The 16,881-nt window shown below is 42.8% G+C and overlaps 2 long non-coding RNA genes across 5 annotated transcripts in view; one reads left to right on the forward strand and one right to left on the reverse strand.

Annotated features, from left to right (window-relative positions):
• Positions 1-16,881, reverse strand: part of LOC143974098 (uncharacterized) — a 141,473-nt gene that overhangs the window by 76,590 nt on the left and 48,002 nt on the right. The window lies entirely within an intron of this gene.
• Positions 1-16,881, forward strand: part of LOC143976012 (uncharacterized) — a 40,406-nt gene that overhangs the window by 7,820 nt on the left and 15,705 nt on the right. Inside the window, exon 2 of the long non-coding RNA XR_013272448.1 lies at positions 15,434-15,547. This is a non-coding gene — a long non-coding RNA (uncharacterized LOC143976012). The remainder of the gene's footprint in view (positions 1-15,433; positions 15,548-16,881) is intronic.

Consider the following 16,881-nt stretch of genomic DNA (forward strand, 5'->3'; position numbering starts at 1 on the left):
ACTACTTATGAATGACATTTGTCCATTCATTGAATGTCCTCAGAATCTTCATAGAAATATTTCTTTTGAAAATCTACTACAGGCATACCCCACATTTAAGTACACAATGGGATTTATTTACTAAAGCTGGAAAGTGCAAAATCAGGCTCACTTCTGTATATAAACCAATGAGCTTCTAACCCCAGCTTGTCCAATTAAGCTTTGGTAATAAAACCTGGAAGATCATTGGTTTATATACAGAAGTGAGCCTGATTTTGCAGTTTCCAGCTTTAATAAATAAACCCCATTGTGTACTTAAAAGTGGGGTATGCCTTAAGTGTGCAGCCAGCTTAACACACTTCTGTCCCAGGGTCACCCCACTATTATTGGAGGAACAACAGAGCCATCCTTGAACAGCAGTGCTCAGTCTGGGAGAGGGCAGTGTTGGACTAGCAGGTGGACTCCAGATAGAATTATTTTTTTATCCTTTGTTTTAAAACGTTTGCATCACAGCCAAGTGTAGTTGATTTGCTAAAACTGGAGAGTGCAAACTTTAGTAAAGCGAAAACCAATCAGCTTCCAGGTTTTATTGTCAAAGCTTAATTGAACAATCTGAAGTTAGAAGCTGATTGGCTACCATGCACAGCGGCACCAGATTCTGAGTGCACTAGTTTTAGTAAATCAATCCCAGTGACTCCCTATCAGGGAGAACTAACAGACAGACATTTTTTTTTTTCTTTAAACTTTTTATTTATAAATAGTTTTTAACAAAAAGACAATTATTTACACAACACATATTTCCCTATTAACATATGTTATTTGAATGCGAATATCGCCATTTTTAGCAGTTACAGTGAGTTGCTTTTTTTTTTTTTCTTTAGAGATAAAAGATTTTATACCAAGTATAAAAACCCTGCCCATTGTAGTCACCCCTGTAGTGTTAAATAATGTGTCTCCACCCACGGGTGCAATGTTTGGTCTGTTAAAGGAAGTTAAACTCCTTTGGTGTGTTAAAGGAAATAACAAATACCACTTACTGGCAGTCAACAGGTCTAAGGATTGGTAAGCTGCAATAAATACCATTTTTAGTTTTGAGGTTAATACTGCTTTAACTTATTTATTTTTTTTTTTTTTAACCAGGCCCAGTGGGGTTGATTCACTAAAACTGGAGAGTGCGAAATGTGGTGCAACTGTGCATAGAAACCAACCAATTCAGGTTTTTTTTTGTTTGTCAAAATTAAACAAGCTGAAGTTAGAAGCCGATCGGCTGCCATGCACAGCTGCACCAGATTTTGCACTCTCCAGTAGTAAATCAACAACAAAGAGCATTATCTTTGCTATGTAAACAACCTTAAGACCCCTTTCACACTGCCGAACCCATAGCGTTGGCGGTAAAACGCCGCTATTTTTAGCGGCGTTTTACCTTCGGATTTGCAGAGCCTTTCGGGCACTAGCGGGGCACTTTTACCCCCCACTAGTGGCTGAGAAAGGGTTAAAACTGCCCGCAATACGCCGCAATAGCTGCGTTTTGCCAGCGGTAATACAGCGCTGCCCCATTGATTTCAATGGGGAGCAGCGGTGGAGGAGCGGTAAACACACCACTCCAAAGAAGCTGCTGGCAGGACTTTTCCTGACGTCCTGCCAGCGCACCACTCATTGGGGCTTTCACACTGGAATGAATGGTGCATCAGTTTGAGGGTGGATTGCAGGAGCTATTTCTAGCGCCTGCAAAACACCCTCGGTGTGAAAGGGCTCTTAGCCCTTCTACACACGGTGGAGATACCGACAACCAAATCCGTTGGATATTGTCCGTCGGATTTTGTCCGACGGATTTTGTCCGAAACTGTTGCATACACAGGGTCGGACAAAGTTGTTGGAAAATCCGACGTGATGACGTTATTTCGTTACGACAGGACTACGTTCAGAATAGTAGCCAATAGCTTTGGTGTAGGAATTTGATCTGAGCATGCGTGGCACTTTGTCCGATCGGAATTCTCTACACATGATGCAGACCACACACAGTTGGAATATCCAACAAAACGGTCCGATCGGACACATTCTGTCGGAATCTCCGACCGTGTGTACAAGGGCTTAGACTCGTTTAGAAAATCAACCCAATTAAATATGCTTTTCTGTTGCATTTACCTAAAAAGGAACTGATGCTATTTTTAGATTGGTGGCACAAACTAAATGCACTTAAATGCATGAAAAAAAACAAAAAAAAAAAAAAACATTTAAAATCAATAAAAATTGTTTTTAACTATATTCATTTTTATATGCTTCTGAAAACGAAAAAAATAAAAACACCCTCATTTGAACCTAAAGCTGGTTATATGCTATCAGGATTTTGTTCTCCATTTTTTCGGTGTTAGAACATTGTAAGAATGCTGTAAACGATACGCAAACTGTTGGTGCTATATAAATCTTGTATAATGATAATAATGTACAAGAATTTTTTTTAATTGTGAGCATAATTCGTTCCGGAAACATGCTTGTAATCCAAAGCACTTGTATATCAAAGCAAATTTCCCCATAAGAAATAATGGAAACTCAAATGATTTGTTCCACAACCATTTATTCATAAGTCATTCAGTTTATAGTCCATATAAAAAGATTATAGCAATGTGATAGGTTGTGTAACCATAAAATGTCCATCCACAAATGGAAGCTTCCACAAGGGGATTAGAAGTAAAATCCATCAGGAGCTACAGAGTATAAAAGAGAAGAGAGGCACCTCTAAGTGTAATAATATGGTTACATTTAATGAATGTATAACATTTAGCAACTCACATGGTTGATGATTAAGTATGCAGGCATCCAGGGTAAAGCCGTCCACATAGACCGTCCTCCGCACCGTCGGCTCTCACCGATGTCCGTCTGCAATCATGACCGGGAAGACTACCCTGCAGTAGAGCGATCTGAAAGTGTGGCTCGAAGCACTCATGGAGCGCAATGTAGAAGGAACGACATTTATGACGGCGAGGAGGATGGTCTATGTGGACAGCTTTACCCCGGATGCCTGCATACTTAGATGTGCCTCTTTTAATCATCAACCATGTGAGTTTCTAAATGTTGTATCTTTATTAAATGTAATCATATTACTACACTTAGAGGCTCCTCTTTTCTCTTCTATACTCAACTGTGACATGACGCTACTTGTATATCAAGACATTGATTGTATATCAAGTCAAAATTTATTTTAGAATTTTGCTCGTCTTGCAAAACTTTCTCAAACCAAGTTACTCTTAAACCAAGGTTTTAGTGTACATTTATATTTATAATCATTAGTGGGGTTGAACCAGCATTTGTTTTAGACCACAGTGATGAGAAAATTCAAAGAAGTGGAAGAGATTTTTCTGCAAATGTACACATTTCTAACAGTGTATGTGGTTTTCATAAAGTCCATTCATTTCAAAATTGACTATTAAAAGAAAACAAATTCTTGAATTACTTTTGAATGACATTTGAATGTTTTGAGAATTTTTATACAAATTTTTGCACAAATTATCCTGACAATTATTGAACAAATTGTTGCTAAAAATTCTAATAGTGTAAAAAAATAAATAAACAAATAAAATCAGCCTTTAAAACCACTTAAATGCCCGGGGGTTGAATACTCGCTGTCTACACTCTCGATATGACATTCACCTCTTTATGCAAAACAGCAAAGACACACTTATGCCGCGTACACACGACCAGAATTCCAGCCACAAAAAGACAGATGAGAGCTTTTTTTCGGAAAAAGGGACCGTATGTATGCTCCATCGGAATTTAGCTGTCTGAATTTCCGCCAGCCAAAAATTGATAGCATGTTCTCAATTTTCCCGACGGAAAAACTTTCTATCGGTAATTCCGATCGTGTGTATGCAATTCCGACATGCCAAAAATCACGCATGCTCAGATTCATCTACGAGACAGAAGCTATTGGCTACTGGCTATTGAACTTCCTTTTTCTAGTCACGTCGTACGTGTTGTACGTCACCGCGTTATAAACGGTCAGAATTTGACGTGACCGTTTGTAGGCAAGACAGCTTGAGCCGAATTCCATCGGAATTCCTTCGGGAAAACCATCAGAGCTTTTTCCGACGAGAATTCCGATCGTGTGTACGCGGCATTACTTTATACACTATGACAGTGTGAAATCCTGCCACTGGGAGAATTGAGGATAAACTGACAAAGGGTTCACACTAGAATGTTAAGCTCCAGGAAGTTGTTTCTGAATGTAGTAAGATATGTTTAAAGCCCCATACACACTATCAGATTTTCTGCTGACTTTTTCCTTCAGATTTACCAAAACCATATAATATGAGGTCAAACCTTAGGAGTTTAAATTTGTATGCAATCAGGCAGGCCCTTCTACTACATGGTTTTGGTAAATCTGAAGACAAAAAATCAGCAGAAAATCTGATAGTGTGTATGGGGCTTTAGGCTTTCTCTGGGTTTTGTAGCCCCAGATTGGAGCCTGGAGTTTGAAGGTTCCAAAGTCTCTTGTGTGGGACAGAACCTTCGATCCTGTGTTCAGTTCTTCCTAGAAGCCTGTGTGTGTCCAGGTGCACAGTCCCAATTCTAAGCCAGGCCTGATAAGAGCTCTGGGCAGTTGCTGCTATTTGTGTGAAAAGGCCTTTAGGCCGGGTTCACACCACAGCGATGCGGGAACGCCGCGAATCCGCAGCGTTTTCCCGCATCGCATGACTCCCGCCGGCAGTTTACACTGCCCTATGCGAACGGCTGGGAGTGTCAATGAAATGTTAATGACACCCCCAGATCCGTCCGCATATCGCAGTGCGATCTGCAGACTCGCACAGGAATCGGATCGCATGGTGTGAACACCCATGCGATCCTATTCTGCTGCGGACCAAAAAAAGGGTCCCGTGCGAGTTTGCGGCGGGAGCGATGCAAATTCAGCCATACTATCTGTATGGCTGAACTCGCATCGCTATGGAGATCGGATGTGATTTGCACTGCAGTGTGGTGCGAATCACATCTGGATCTCCCCCCGCAGCAGTGTGAACCCAGCCTAAAGGAGAGCTGTGTGTTCCTGAAGAAGACTACACCTCATGGTGGTACACCATAAAGACCACACCTCCTTGTCACTGAACTGTGAAAATCGGGACAGCTATATGGGTCTGGGAGACCAAAGAAGGGTCTGTGGGGCTGAGAAAGCTGAGGTAGGTAGTAAGTCCACGGGCTAGAGGGTGTCCAGAAGTCTCTGGAAAAGTGAGCAAGTCTGGGGGACTGGAGAACCCTATTTGGAGGCCAGGAGGGGGTCTGGGAAGTGAGGTGCTGCATGTTATGAGGCTGAGCGAGTGGTCTCAGGGACCTGTATGCCTAGCAGCGGTGCTGTGTAAGTGTAGCCAGGTGGGTTAATGTTTTAATCATTTCATGTTTTTTTTTTATGTCGAAGAACTCCTGCAAGGAAATCTATGTTTATCCACATGCCGACCAGCACACGACGATGTACATTGGGCACAAATGGCATAGTTGGGCAAATGGGCATACAGGTACGCCCTCTTTAAATTGCGGCATTGTGGGCGCACGTGCCCCCCGCATACTTAATGACCATGCCTGTGGTTCCCGCAGACTCGATGTCCGTGGGGGGGGGGGGCCCACGATCGTGTCACGGAGTGGAAGAACGGGGAGATGCCTTTGTATACAAGGCATTTCCCTGTTCTGCCTAGTGACATGACAGGAATCTACTGCTCCCTGTAATCGGTAATAATGTCAGTGGTGGCCCCCCCCCCACAGTTAGAATCACTCCCTAGGACACCCTTAACCCCGTGATCGCCCCCTAGTGGTTAACCCCTTCCCTACCAGTGTCATTTACACAGTAATCAGTGCGATTTTATAGCACTGATCTCTGTATAAATGACAATGGTCCCAAAATGGTGTCAAAAGTGTCCAATATGTCTGCTATAATGTTGCAGTAACCATAAAAATTGCAATTCACCACCATTACTAATAAAAAAAATCTATCCCCTATTTTGTCAACGCTATAACTTTTGTGCAAACCAATCAATATACGTTTATTGCATTTTTTTTTTTTTTTTTTTACAAAAAATATATAGAAGAATACATATTAGCCTAAACTGAGAAAGACATTTTTTTTATATATTTTTTGGGGATATTTGTTATAGCAAAAAGTAAAAAATATTGCTTTATTTTTTTAAATATAGCACAAAAAATAAAAACCACAGAGGTGATCAAATACCACCAAAAGAACTGGGTATATGTAAGGGTTTACATCCACTTTAAAGTAGAAACAAGAAAGAAAAGGAGGAATAATGGCATGTCTTACATTCATACATTCAACTATACTTAAACCTGCTTCCATCTTCATGCTAAGCCCTATTCTAACTACTCTGTAAATGAAAGATGCCTATACTTACCTATTCTGAGGGAGCTCCGGACACAGCGGCTGGCTTCAGTGGAAAGGAGAGATTGCCAACAATGGCTGTAGAGCCTGTGTGGTGACATTACTCATAGGGCAGAGTCGAGCTCCGTGTCTGAATGGATACACGGAGCTCTGACTCAGCTCAGGTGCCCCCATAGAGAGCTGCTGGCTGAGGGGGCACTCTATAGGAGGGAGGGGCCAGAAGCAGCAAAGAGGGACCTGAGAAAAAGAGGATCTGGGCTGCTCTGTGCAAATCGACTGCACAGAGCAGGTAAGTATAACATGTTTGCCATTAAAAAAACAAAAAACAAACGGAACTTTACAATCATTTTAAGCGTATGACCAGCCTAATCAATTTTTTTTCCATGGATAGAGTGAGAAAGGATTAGAACCTGTTTTTATTGCCTTTGATTCTGTGTAAGAGATTTCCATGTACAGTATATTCTGTGTTTGAGACAACAGTTTCAACAAAGAGAAAGTGGGCAGAACTTGCTACAGGGATAAAGACAGAAAAATAAATTAGCAGGGAATCATCATCTTTTTTTTGCTGTCTATGCCCCTGTTGCAAATTATACCTCCCTGTCTGTCCTGTCTTTTGAAACTATTGTCAACATGACAGTAATTTAAGGGATGGTACTAAAGCCCAACAGGGTTGAATTTTTTCACCACTCTACACAAAATAAATACTGGCCATGTATCTAAAACCAAAAATGTAAAAATGTAATATTATATATATATATATATATATATATATATATATATATATATATATATATATATATACTGCGGCTTACTAGTCCTTGGTGTGGTGGCTGCATTAGCATTTTTTTAAGGCTACTTTTTGCCTTTTTTTCACCTGGTGGCTATGTCACTCACCCACTGTATCTATGGAAGGAGTCACAGACTTCTCTTCTGGTATGGACAAGAAACATGCTCATATCTCTTCATCTCCATTACAAGGAGGGGCAGGGCAAGTATCTATGGAAGGAGTCACAGACTTCTCTTCTGGTATGGACAAGAAACATGCTCATATCTCTTCATCTCCATTACAAGGAGAGGCAGGGCAATTTCTACTTTACAGAAGATAGCTAGGAAGGAAGACATTTTTGCTAAACCTCACAGGATGTGACAAGAGCAATGCATATCTGGCAAGCTCAACATGTAATTTGTTGTATTTGCTGAACATGTTACTAGCCTGAAAAAAGAAAAGAAAAAGAAAACAAATGCAGTCACCACATCTTAGGATTGGAAACTGCAATATATAACATTTTTGTTCTTGGGTTATCCTTTAACTAATATTACAGTGTATTGTTTATATTTTATTTTAGTTAAATGACCACTGTTGTGAAAACACTGTATTCTGTTAATTTATTGCAGATAATATATGGAATGGTGGTATTTAGTATATCATTTTGTTTATTTCAATGTCTTTAATTGATGTATACTTTCCCCACATTTAGGTTCAGTTTGGCTAAAGCAGTGATGGCGAACCTTGTCACCCCAGATGTTTTGGAACTACATTTCCCATGATGCTCACCTACTCTGCAGAGTGCATGGGCATCATGGGAAATGTAGTTCCAAAACATCTGGGGTGCCAAGGTTCACCATCACTTGGCTAAAGTGACTGGGGTTGAGACAAAGGATATAAATGAAAAATATCCTTGAGCTATAACATTCTGGAGGAGTTTATAGCTTGTCCTAACCTCTGTTACCTTTGCTGGACAGCTTTGGTTGCACACATATGTGGAGAAATTATAAATAAAGGTTTTGTGCAATGAAAATAAAAATAAAAAATACAAGCCATGAATACTGAAAATTGCAAATTAACCATATTTATTTATGAGAATATTTGATAACTGAATATATATTTTCAGCAGAGAAAGGTCAGTTTTTAGTTTTTTTTAGCTTGTATGTTTTTAACTGATTGCATTTAATTTTAATATAAAATATTGGCGTTATATAATGAATGTGGGCTTAAAGTGCAGAATGAGAGTTTTAAGAGTAATTAAGATAAGTAATTAAGTAATAAGAGTAATTTTTACTTTAATTTAAACAGAATTATAAATCATTACCTGATTACTTTTGAAGCCAAAGTTTAGGAAAGTAAAACAATAAAAAATAAATAAAAATCAGCCCCCTTGTCCTGCTGCCTGCTCTTTTAGTTGAAATCCAGAGTCTTCTGCCCCTCATACCGTCACAGTCATAATCCTCCAGTGCTGTCGGGGTTAATATGAGCACTGCACCTCTTACAGGCTCTCATCAGAAGTGCCAACTCTGCTTGCCCTTTCCACCCCCCTCCACTGTTCATATAAGTTAGACTATAGCTTACATTATAGTAAAGCACTCTATGAATGGAGAACAAGCAGATGAATGAAAGGTTAGATCCTTCCATTTATAGAGTGCTTTTCATTTATGGAATCAACAGTACAGCTTTTATGAATTGAGGAGTGTGGGAAGAAAGCATAGCTCCCAACTGTCCCTGATTTGGAGTAATGTCCCTCTGTCCCTCTTTCCTCCTCATTCGTCCCTCATTTTGGTCTGATCTATATAGATGTATATAAATTGCACTTTTTATCTGTCAAAAAGTGTTTTCCAGCGCTAAACCTTTCATCTGATTTCTAAATTGCTGCATTTATAAATTCCAAAAGCCAATATAAAGGAATAGTAGTGGTAAAAAAAAAAAGCACTTGTGGGTTTCTTGTATTTTTGTATAATTCTCCTTTAAGGGGCGTGGTCAGGGGTGTGTCCTAAGCCTGCATACTTTTGCTGATAGGTATCCCTCATTCCCATCTCAAAAAGTTGGGAGGTACAAGAAAAGGGTGGAGAATAGTCAGCTCATGATGGGTACACGTGGCAGGTCTAGCTGATCATATTCATTCCTGAACGATACTACAGAAGATTACAGTTGCGATGGAATGGGAGGCAGTGCAAATTTCAACTAAAAGAGCAGTTGGTGCAGTGACGCTTTGCATTAAATGTAAATACTGTCTCTGGTTCTTTAAAAAAAAAAAAAAAATGTAACTAAACAAAGGTTTTAACTTTATTAGAAAAATTCTTAACAAAGGTAACAACTTGTCCTCCCCATACACATAAAGATTAAAATGGAGAATGGTCACACAAAAAAAAACAAGAAGCTTCAAAAACAACCCAAGATCTTTCAAAGGCAGAAAAGTATAATTAATATTCATTGGCCAAATCAGACACCTTACCTTAAAGCGATAATAAACTCGTAGCTGCTGGCACAAAAAAAATTCCCTGCAAGGCAATGGCATAATGTGCTAGTATGCATCACATGCTTTACCTTAGAACGACATTCTCCAGAGCCACAATGTCACCACTGAGAGGGCTGACATCTTCCCCGTCTTCCTTCAGGGTTCACAGGCTATATGAGTGGTCAGGGGCACAATGAAGTCACCGCCATTTCTGGCACGGGCTCTGAAGGTCCAGCATTATAAGGTCCAACAAGGTCACCGGCTGCATTCACTCTGAATATCTCCTAAACTGTGTAAGTCTAGCAGATATTCACAGTACCTACAGGTAAGCCTTACTATAGGCTTAAATTATATTAGAATTGAATTACCTATAGGTACAAGTGGTGTAACAGAGTTTACTACCACTTTAAACTAGACGTTATAATAACTATACTTAAGTCTGCTCCAACCCCCATTCTAAGCCCTTGTACACACGGTCGTACATTCCGACAACAAAATCCCATCTATGGCCATCATATGACTATGGCCGGATATTGAAGCGGTTAAATACAATAAAAAAATACATGCAACAGTGAATACTAATTTTTCACAGAATAGGACTTTCTTCATAACAAGAAATGGCTCTAGATCCCAAAAAGAATTGTGGGTACCCCTATGCGTTTCGACTCAAGGGTCTTTCTCTGAAGTTCTCAAGAGCAACAGATTGGACTCTGTCTAAAAATATAAACAGTAATAAGTCATAAACACATAAATGTACATAACATGTATATAGGAAAACATATCAAGTAAGGCACCTTACTATATATGGCACAGAATGGATGTATGCAAGAGCACCAGGACCCCTCTAAAGCCTCCACAGGTAGAAAACAATTCTTTTGAGGGTTCCTGGTGCTCTTGCATGCATGAGTTCTGTGCCATATATAGGGTGGTGCCTTACTTGATATGTTTTCCTATATACACGTTATGTGCATTTATGTGTTTATGACACTTATTACTGTTTATATTTTTAGACAGTTGTCCAATCTGTTGCTCTTGAGAACCCCCAGACGAAGACCCTTAAGTCGAAACGCTTAGGGTTACCCACGATTCCTTTTGGGATCTAGAGCCATTTCTTGTTATGGAGAAAGTCCTATTCTGTGAAAAAATTGTATTCACTGTTGCATGTATTTTATTATTGTCTTAAGATTGTATTTAATAAAACAATATTTGTATTTTTTATATATTTGTCATAGTGGTGCCTTTCCAAAAGTGCCTTCTATAAACCTTATTTCTGTATCTACTTACCAGGATGTGGAACCATCATGGCTATCAAACTGGGCATTCAGATAAGAATTGTAACCACTTTCGGACCGCCCACCATCGTTATACATCGGCTGTTTAAAGAGGAATTTCATTGTTATGACAGCAGCAACCTGCCATAACCCCGGTATCCTCTTCTTCAGTGAGCGGTGCAGTTTAAGATAAAAGTGGTCTCTGTGGCAGATTCGCAGTGATATCAGTTTTATCGGTGGTGGGAGAGGGCCCCCCCTCCCGCCACACTCTGGTACCCTCCGTCGCTTACCGGAACAGTCGACAGCGGTGGAGGCGATCGAATCTTCACCCTTGCTTTGCATGGAGACAAGTAAGGGGAAGATGGCCCACCCATCTCCATAACAATGCAGGGCGGAATTGACGTCAGAACATCACTTCCACCCACAGCTCTTAAAGGGCAATTTTTTTAATTTTTTTTGTTAAATTACCAATTTTTTTTAAATTGAATTTTAGTGTAAATATGAGATCTGAGGTCTTTAGAATCCTTGTAATAGGAATAAAAGTGACAACATTAAAAAAAAAAAAAAAAAAAAAAAAAAACTGTGTAAAAATAAAAAATAAAAGGTAAAATAAATAAGAAAAAATATATATTTTTAAAATGCACCTTTTCCCGCTGAGCTTGCGCACAAAAGCAAACGCATATGTGAGTAGCACCCGCATATGAAAACGGTGTTGAAACCACACATGTGAGGTATCACCGCGATTGGTAGAGTGAGAGCAATAATGCTAGCTCTAGACCTCCTCTGCAACCTGTATAATTTTTTAAACGTCGCCTATGGAGATTTTTAAGGCTAAAAGTTTGTCACCATTCCATGAGCAGGTGCAATTTTGAAGCATCACATGTTGGGTATCAATTTACTCGGCGTAACATTATCTTTCACAATATAAAAAAATGGGCTTTACTGTTGTCTTATTTTTTAATTCAAAATTTTTTATTTTTTCCAAAAAAAAGTGCGCTTGTAAGACCGCTGCGCAAATACGGTGTGACAGAAAGTATTGAAACGACCACCATTTTATTCTCTAGGGTGTTAGAAAAAAATGTATAATGTGTGAGGGTTCTAAGTAATTTTCTAGCAAATAAAAAATGTTTTTAACTTGTAAACAACAAATCTCAGAAAGAAGCTTGGTCCTTAAGTGGTTACATTTCCGTTACCTCTTCATTTTCGATATGAGATTAGCATGTAAAGAAAAAAAAAGGACAATCATTTATCTGAAATTCTCATTGTTAGTACGAAGCTTTACATTCAGGTTTCCCTAAGGCCGCGTACACACGCGCGGACTGTTTGCCCAACCTTGTTCGTCAAACAGTTTCGGCAAACAGTCCGCTCAAAATTTGCATGAGCGGACTTGCCCACACACGAGCGGACTGTTTCAACGAACTGTTTGCCAAACAGTCCGCTCAACTTTTGAAATGAACGGACTCGCCCACGTAAGGCGGAGGCAAATCCGCCCATTTCGAGCGCGTGTACAGGTAGGCGGGGCCCGCGAAGGAGACGTCGCGGGCTCCGCCGCCTGGAATTGGCTAAAAGGGGAACCCCAACGCCGAAAAAAATCGGCGTGGGGGTTCCCCCAAAGTCCACACCAGACCCTTGTCCGAGCACGCTACCCGGCCGGCCAGGAAAGGGGGGCGAGCGAGCGCGCCCCCCCTCCTGAGCCGTACCAGGCCGCGTGCCCTCAACATGGGGGGTGCCTTGGGGAAGGGGGGGCCGCGCGGCCCCCCCCACCCCAAAGCACCTTGTCCCCATGTTGATGAGGACAAGGGCCTCTTCCCGACAACCCTGGCCGTTGGTTGTCGGGGTCTGCGGGCGGGGGGCTTATCGGAATCCGGGAGCCCCCTTTAAGAAGGGGGCCCCCGGATACCGGCCCCCCCACCCTATGTGAATGAGTATGGGGTACAATGTACCCCTACCCATTCACCTGTGAAATAAAGTACAAAAAAAAAACACAACACAGGGGAAAAAATATTTTATTGCACAGCTCCGGGGGTCTTCCGTCTTCGGGGGTCTTCTCGCCGGACTCCTCCGCTATGTGTGTGTAGCTCTTTTACTAGCGGAGGAGTCCGGCTTTCTTCCTCCCCGCCGCCGGCCTCTTCTCCCGACTTCGGGGGTCTTGTCCCCCTCTTCGGTTCTTCTGCCGGGCCACCGCGCCTTCTTGTAGCTCTTTTACAGGCGGTGGCCCGGTCTTCTGTCGCCGCTGCCTTCCGTTCTTCTGTCGCCGCCTTCGGTTCTTCTGCCGGGCCACCGCGCCTTCTTGTAGCTCTTTTACAGGCGGTGGCCCGGTCTTCTGTCGCCGCTGTCGCTGTCGCCGCCTTCCGTTCTTGTTCTTCTTCTTGTTCTTCTTCTTCTTCTCCAGGCGATGTTGACACGTCGCTCCCTCCGGCCGGAATGCCAGAGCCGCGCTGTGCGGTCACTTATATAGTGACAATGGGGCGGGGTCACATGGTATATGTCACATGGGTTGGTCACATGGGTTGATAACACATGGGGACTATGACATCGTAAGGGGGCGGGGTCACCATGTGACCAACCCCTGTGACATATACCATGTGACACCGCCCCATTGTCACTATATAAGTGGCAGCGGAGCGTGTCCCTGGCATTCCGGCCGGAGGGAGCGACGTGTCAACATCGCCTGGAGAAGAAGAAGAAGAACAAGAAGAAGAACAAGAACGGAAGGCGGCGACAGCGACAGCGGCGACAGAAGACCGGGCCACCGCCTGTAAAAGAGCTACAAGAAGGCGCGGTGGCCCGGCAGAAGAACCGAAGGCGGCGACAGAAGAACGGAAGGCAGCGGCGACAGAAGACCGGGCCACCGCCTGTAAAAGAGCTACAAGAAGGCGCGGTGGCCCGGCAGAAGAACCGAAGAGGGGGACAAGACCCCCGAAGTCGGGAGAAGAGGCCGGCGGCGGGGAGGAAGAAAGCCGGACTCCTCCGCTAGTAAAAGAGCTACACACACATAGCGGAGGAGTCCGGCGAGAAGACCCCCGAAGACGGAAGACCCCCGGAGCTGTGCAATAAAATATTTTTTCCCCTGTGTTGTGTTTTTTTTTGTACTTTATTTCACAGGTGAATGGGTAGGGGTACATTGTACCCCATACTCATTCACATAGGGTGGGGGGCCGGTATCCGGGGGCCCCCTTCTTAAAGGGGGCTCCCGGATTCCGATAAGCCCCCCGCCCGCAGACCCCGACAACCAACGGCCAGGGTTGTCGGGAAGAGGCCCTTGTCCTCATCAACATGGGGACAAGGTGCTTTGGGGTGGGGGGGGCCGCGCGGCCCCCCCTTCCCCAAGGCACCCCCCCATGTTGAGGGCACGCGGCCTGGTACGGCTCAGGAGGGGGGGCGCGCTCGCTCGCCCCCCTTTCCTGGCCGGCCGGGTAGCGTGCTCGGACAAGGGTCTGGTGTGGACTTTGGGGGAACCCCCACGCCGATTTTTTTCGGCGTTGGGGTTCCCCTTTAAGCCCATTCCAGGCGGCGGAGCCCGCGACGTCTCCTTCGCGGGCCCCGCCTACCTGTACACGCGCTCGAAATGGGCGGACTTTCCGAGCGGGAACAGTCCGCTCATTTCGAAAGTACAGCGGACAGGCCCACACACGGGCGGACTGTTCGCTCAAACACAGTTTCAGCGGACAGTTTTTCGGAATTTCCGAAAGACTTTGTCCGTCCAACTGTCCGCTGAAACTGTCCGCTGAAAGCCCACACACGAGCGGACTGTCCGCCCAAACACTGTTCAGCGGACAAGGTTGGGCGAACAGTCCGCCCGTGTGTACGCGGCCTAAGAGACACTGGCTGCTGGGCTCTCTGCTGCCCTCTTCTGCATACTCAGCAGCAGTTAATCGGGCAGAACAAGTAAAATCAATCCCCAGAAGCCTCTTGTTAGATGCCATGCAGGTCTACTGACTGATTTGTTGCTGTACTTGTCTGGGACATCTGGCAGCCTGTCCTCTTTCTTAGCTGAGAGCACAGGAGCTTCATACACACATGACAAGCTGTGAGTGTAGGAAAGGATTCAGGTTATTACATGATCATAGAGGTTTCATAGAGGAATACACGTGATCTCCAGTAAGAGGAAAAGCAGCATTGCAATTTGCATCAGGTCAACTCCATTAGTTAGTTTAGTGAAGAAAGAACGTATGCATATATACAGACACATCTTTCTTTCATCAAAGTCCCATTAAACAATATCATTGTTCTCCAAAAATAATTCATATGCATGATCCTACCTACGTAACGGCCCTGTAATCAGTTTTTCATAAACACCAAACTTCTCCTTTTCCGCCCCCTTCTTCTGTTTCTTTGGAAGAAGCACTGCACGTTAATTGCGGTCATGTGTACAATACACATCCCACAGTCTGTCTGCGAAGTGAGCAGGAGAAGGTGGCTGCATTCCTACATACAGTGGGACCATGGAGAATAAATGTAGCCCCCTCTTAACTGCAATCACATCACAGTAGTAAAAAAGCATTTTGGAGACTTGGAGGAGGCTGGAAGCAATAGTTACAAATATGTACTTGAATGTAATTTTCTTTATTTTTTTTAAGTTTAGTGCCACTTTAAGCACAAATCTAGGCTCCTGTATTCCCAAGTTTTACAAATTCTCCCATTGAAGTGGATTACAGAAAAAAAAGAAAAGAAAAAAATAACAGCGCTTACGGGTAAGATTTTTATTGGTCTCTTCGGTCATAAATCCTGCTCCCTGCCTGTCAGTGTTTATGTATACAGAGCCTTGCATGCATAGCTCAACGTGCATTTATGGTATGCCTGTGTGCTGCGATGATGTGACTCCCATGAAAATGCATGGGGATGATGTCACGGTAATAAAAAATATAAAACAAACAAACATGTAATCTACATAATTGTAGAGCAACTCACTATAATCAAGTGTGCCCTGTGGCTCAAAACATTCCATACATACAAAAAGGTTATTGTATGGCTAATGGCTAACTGTGTACGGGGCATTAGGGTCAGTGCACTTCAACTCAGTTTAAGGGTTTGGTGGCCCACTTTTATTAAAATGAATGGAAAACTTCACAAAAGACGCAGGGGGTTCCAATATTACTGTAATTTGCGCAACAGAATACTTCAGCCACCTGCCTTGGGTCACTCTCTTGCCACGCAGCTGCCTTAAGACATCAAGCCTAGGCCTTAGAGCTGGTCTTCAGATCAACACATACAGGGGGATTGTGAGCAGGCAGGATCTGTATTGCAGAAGAGACATATACTATGGGGTAGATTAAGGCCTTTCCCACTTGTGCAACTTGCCCTGCAACTTGGGAATCATACCCTATGATTTCCAATAATAACCATTCAGATCAGTGCGACTTAAAAGTAGTCCCTGCACTACTTTGGTTTGACTTTGATGCAAGTTGAGGTCCATCGACCTCAAGTTTATACAGGCATTCCCTGAAATTGCAGCAAAATCGCATTAAAATTTTGATTCCAGGGAATGCCTGTGTAATGCGTATCAGAGTCGGACCAAAGCAGTACAGGGACTACTTTGAAGTCAGTGCAATTTGAATGGTACGCATTGAAAATTATGGGGTACGGCTTGTAATGCGACTTTGCAGTCTAAAGTTGCAGGACAAGTCGCACAAGTGAGAAAGGAGCCTTACTAAAGCTTGAGCACTCAGAATCTGGTGCAGCTTTGCATGGTAGCCAAGCAATTAGCTTTTAACTTCAGCTTGTTCAGTTAAGCTTTGACAATAAGCTGATAGTTTTCTAGGCAAGTAAAGCTGCACCAGATTTTGCACTCTCCAGTTTTAGTATATCTCCCTCAGGCCCTTTCAAACTGCCGCAACTTGAAAGTTGCAGGATTTTGCCACGATTTTACGTTGATTTTGTGGCTGCGATTTTGCCTCAATATTAGGGAATGCCTGTGTAAACTTGACGCCTATGGACCTCAACTTGCATCATAATCAAACCAAAGTAGTACAGAGACTTGAAATCACACAGATATGAATGGTACTCATTGGAAATCATGAGGTATGAC

This window comes from Lithobates pipiens, unplaced genomic scaffold (assembly GCF_037356315.1).
Source record: "Lithobates pipiens isolate NorthernLeopardFrog02 unplaced genomic scaffold, aLitPip1_a1.2 Scaffold_13, whole genome shotgun sequence".
Taxonomy (NCBI): Eukaryota; Metazoa; Chordata; class Amphibia; order Anura; family Ranidae; genus Lithobates; species Lithobates pipiens.